The following is a 4,424-nucleotide window of genomic DNA, read 5'->3' as shown; positions in this document are numbered from 1 at the left end:
GAGTTCTCCAGTAGGGAGCGCTCAACATAATTCCAGTAACAGGAAATTACACGTGAGCACCCCGTTTCCAGGGGGTCACCTTGAACGTAACACTGGACAGACGGCAGGTATTAAGCACAACAGAGAATCTCCCGGTATAAAACGCCATAAATTAATATTACCACCTTGATTCATTCAGTCATAAATATTTCCATGGTATTAATAAGGTGTTGTTTTATTAGGACCTGAATATTGAAAATACAAGATAACTACCGTGAATTATATTGTTCACTTGAATCTCTGGTTGGTTTTTTTGTTTGATCCAAGGAAGATTGAATCTACGATGGCGAGCTTTGCCCAATAGAACTGTGGATGGTTCGGATATGGCGTGGCCAGCCGTGAACACCGCCATAGACGATTGTGAAGATCCATTCATTGCAGATGAGACAACAAATAGATACACACTAACCTACCCGGGTAGTAGTAAGAGAAACTGAAACACACATATCCTGTGGCATCCCGCCCCTTACACCTCGGCCCAGGCGGGTCCGAGGTGTAGTAGTGGACGGCGTATACCGCCGCCACCCACTAGCCAGCAGCAGAGAGCAGAGCTTCTCTTTCCCCAATCAGCGTGATTGGGAACACCTGGCGAGAGAGAGAGAGAGACCTGGGAGCCATTTTAAAAGGAGCCCAGGAACAGACATGAGGGGGAAGGCCAGAGGGACTAGAGGCTCACAGAGACCCTAGTAATGGTGATTTATTGTGTTCCTGACAATTGCAATAAATGCAGAGTGCGGCCTAAACCTTGACAAACTGTGTGATTCTTACCTGTACCCCGACCCATTGGAAGCGGGGCACCACAATCCAGATATCCCCCCCCTGAACTAGACATTCCTTGACCGAAGAACTCCTTTCCCAAGGAGTACTGTAGCTGGGGAATCCAGCTACAAAGTACTTATTCTTTTGATTTTGTTTGTTATTTTCTAAAGCTTTATTTTGTATCAAATGTCAATGTTTTATGATGAAAGGCATTAAAATTGCTAATCTATTCAACCAACACCAACTCCCTTCGTGAGTCATTAGTGTTTAACTTCTTAAGAACCTGGACTGATGCTAGCATCCTATCTGCCCCTTCCAGCTAAGACCACGGGTGCTACACTTGCAACCTGAATGGGGCAGTAAAGTGCCAGCACTACTCCATTCCTACTGCCAAAGATGTGCGCAGCAGACTATCTGGGAAATCCATCTTATCCATCCTAGACAAGAAGGATGGATACTGGCAGATCAAGCTAGATGAGCCATCGTCTAAGCTATGAAATTTCAACATGCCATGGGGCAGGTTCCGCTTCCTCAAATTCCCATTCGGGATCAGGTCTGCCAGTGAAATGTTCCAACGGAAGAACTGTGAGACATTCCAGGGACCTCATTTATCAACCATACTTATGCACAGATGTGTGTAAGGAGTGCATACAAACAAAGTATGGAATTTACCAAAATGTACTAATACGTAGGAATGTGTGTAAATATAATACACAGCTCTGGCCATGCATATGAACAAAATCTAGTGGTAGAATAGTGATATTACAAGCAAAAAACAAAGCATTTAAGAGGGTCAACGTATGCTTTAAGCAATCAATATCCACTTATGTCCCGTGTTTCCTTTAATTAGAAAACATTCAATTACTTTGTCTAATTTTTAACAGACAAATTGGTGTCAAATCCTATAAAAGACAGCTGTGAGAAATGTTTGAAGTGTAGTGCAATGGCTTATCTTGCATTATTGGAAGACTTGGCAAACCATGCTCTCCGCAGGGAGCACGTTTTGTGACTCTTGGCGTTAAGTTTAACCATTTTTTGGCACTCAACTAAATTAACTGTATCAGTCACTTTTTCCCATGCAGGAAGCTTTCTTTTATTTGTAATGCCTTCTGCACTAAGTGAGGCAAAAAATAACTATTGGTTTAATTGAACCTCGTTTACAAGTGTTTAAATGTTAGTGTTCTCTTTGCCATTATAGAGGTGAGGGGAAAAACACATTCAGATGGTTTATAAAGGGATGCGTTGTGACCTCATCCTCATCTTCAAACCGCTTATCTGGGGTCGGGTCGCTGGGGCAGCAGCTCCAGCAGGGGGCCCCAGACTGTGACCATATATGGTTAATTGGAGGTGTTTCTGAATGCAAATTTGGTTAATTTGAGGCGTTTCTGAATGCAAATGGTCTGAGTGTGCATGAGCATGGTACTTAAGAAGAGTTGGGATTTATCAAGATTGATTACTTACAGATACGTTTGATAAATTGTTTTTTTTGTACTTAAGCACATCCTAAATTTAATTTGTAAGAATTAAGAATGATTTCTACACACTGTTGATAAATGAGGCCCCAGGTGTGTACACCATTAGCAGACAATATGATTATAGCAGCGTCATCAGAGCGGGAGCATGATGAAATCCTACAGAAAGTAATGGAGAGAGCAAAGACTGCAAATGTGAAGTTTTAAAAGACAAGATCCAGTTGAAACAGTAAAGTACATGGGACCAGTGGCGGTTCTAGGGGGGGGGCCGGGGGGGCCAGTGCCCCCGTAACTCTGAGTCCGGACCCCCCTGTGGCCCCCCCGAACGAGGAGTCTGCGTCAATGATAAAATGTGTGTATGTGGCCGCAATAGCGCTCGTCCGCGATCCAACCCCAGAAGACAAACCAAATTTCCAACGTCTGCTGCGAATGCCAAAATTCCTGGCGCAGTACATACCAAATGAAGCCTCACTCACGGCACCCCTCAGACAGTTGCTCAAGAAGGATGTACTTGATTAAGGACTAAACCCCACACCTCAGGACTGATTGTTCTATCTATCTATCTATCTATCTATCTATCTATCAAGGCAGTGGTGCCCACAACACAGTGCAGTACTACAGAAGTCTACCCTCACACAAGCCAGTGCAGTACTATGGCGGTACTATGATCACAAGCAGTCGTTGACTCTACAAGCTGATTCCTCAAAAGATGGACTGGGATCCTGTCTGCTACAGGATGGCCGCCCAGTGTGCAATGCCTCACGAGCACTCACTGACACAGAAAAGAGGTTCGCACAAATAGAGAAATATTTGCTTGCCATAGTGTTAGCTGCCAAGAGATTCCATCAGTATATCTACAGCAGACCAGTAACTGTGCAGTCCAATCATAAGCCTTTGGAGGTCATCACGCACAAGCCGCTCAGCAAAGCTCCTGCGAGGCTGCAAGGAATGCTTCTACAATTGCAGAGGTATGATCTAATCGTAACATACACACCAGGCAAGCACATGTACATTGCTGACACACTCTCACGCGCCACGGCGAGCAGAGACGGTGACAATATCAACGAGAACCCCTGTGACAAGAGAGCTGTGTATGCCTTGGAGGCTACAGATGCCATGAGTGAAGAAACACTCAGCCTCAAAAAAGCAAAAAAGCAACGTCAGCTGATAGTGTGTTACAAGCAGTGTGTGATAAAACACATAAAGGTAAAAAAAGTTTAAAAAAACGCAAAAGAAAAGTCTGGACAGGAAACTACACGGCTACTGGCCAGTGAAGGTTAACATCTGCATAGAGAATGACATTGTCATGGTCGAAAACAAAATCATCAAACCGAGAGCTTCAGGAACGTGATTTTGGAGAGACTGCATCTTGCTCATCAAGGAGTGCAGCGCACAAAAGCCAAAGCAAGAAAAGTCCTACACTGGCCAGGCATGGCACGAGACATAGATACAATGGTGGAGAAGTGCGTGCAGTGACAGCAGCTACAGCCCAAACCCCAGGCTGAGCTACTCATCTCACATCAGGTTCCAGAACTGCCATGGATGAAAATCGGAGCAGACTTCTTTGAGCTACTCCGTGAGTCGTACCTGTTGTTAGTTGATTACCTAACCAAATATTCTGAAGTGCTCAACCTGTCTGATAAAACAGCTCACACAGTGATTCAGAAGATTAAGTCTGTTTTTATATTTTTACATTTTTGCAATATATTTTTTTCAATATTGCATTTTCAAGAGCACAAAATAAAACATACCTGAAACATGGGACAAACACACAACCAGTGTGCACATATAAATAGCCGTAGTCTGTTCCCGCTCAAACTATAAAAGAGGAGCCCCATATAAGTGCGCACAGGTCACGTACACCTCGTGCGTAAGGACTCCAAGCATTACGTTTAACAAGCATGTAACAAATTAAATGCTGATCGATTTTAAACATCTTATTATGCGTGGTTTGCATTTATAACTGAATTTATATCCAAGCGGACAGAACGGCAATGTACCACAGTGTAAGATCGATGCTTCTGAGCAATTTACATATTGCCCAGCATTAACTTAAACACAAACTTCCGCTGTGGACTTTCAAAATAAAATATAAAAGTTGGTTGGAGTCCCAAGTTTGACAGGAATTTAACAAATAAAACAAAGTCATTATTT

This window comes from Micromesistius poutassou, assembly GCF_964030765.1.
Source record: "Micromesistius poutassou genome assembly, chromosome: 11".
NCBI lineage: Eukaryota > Metazoa > Chordata > Actinopteri > Gadiformes > Gadidae > Micromesistius > Micromesistius poutassou.
Note: the sequence above shows the minus strand (reverse complement) of the source record.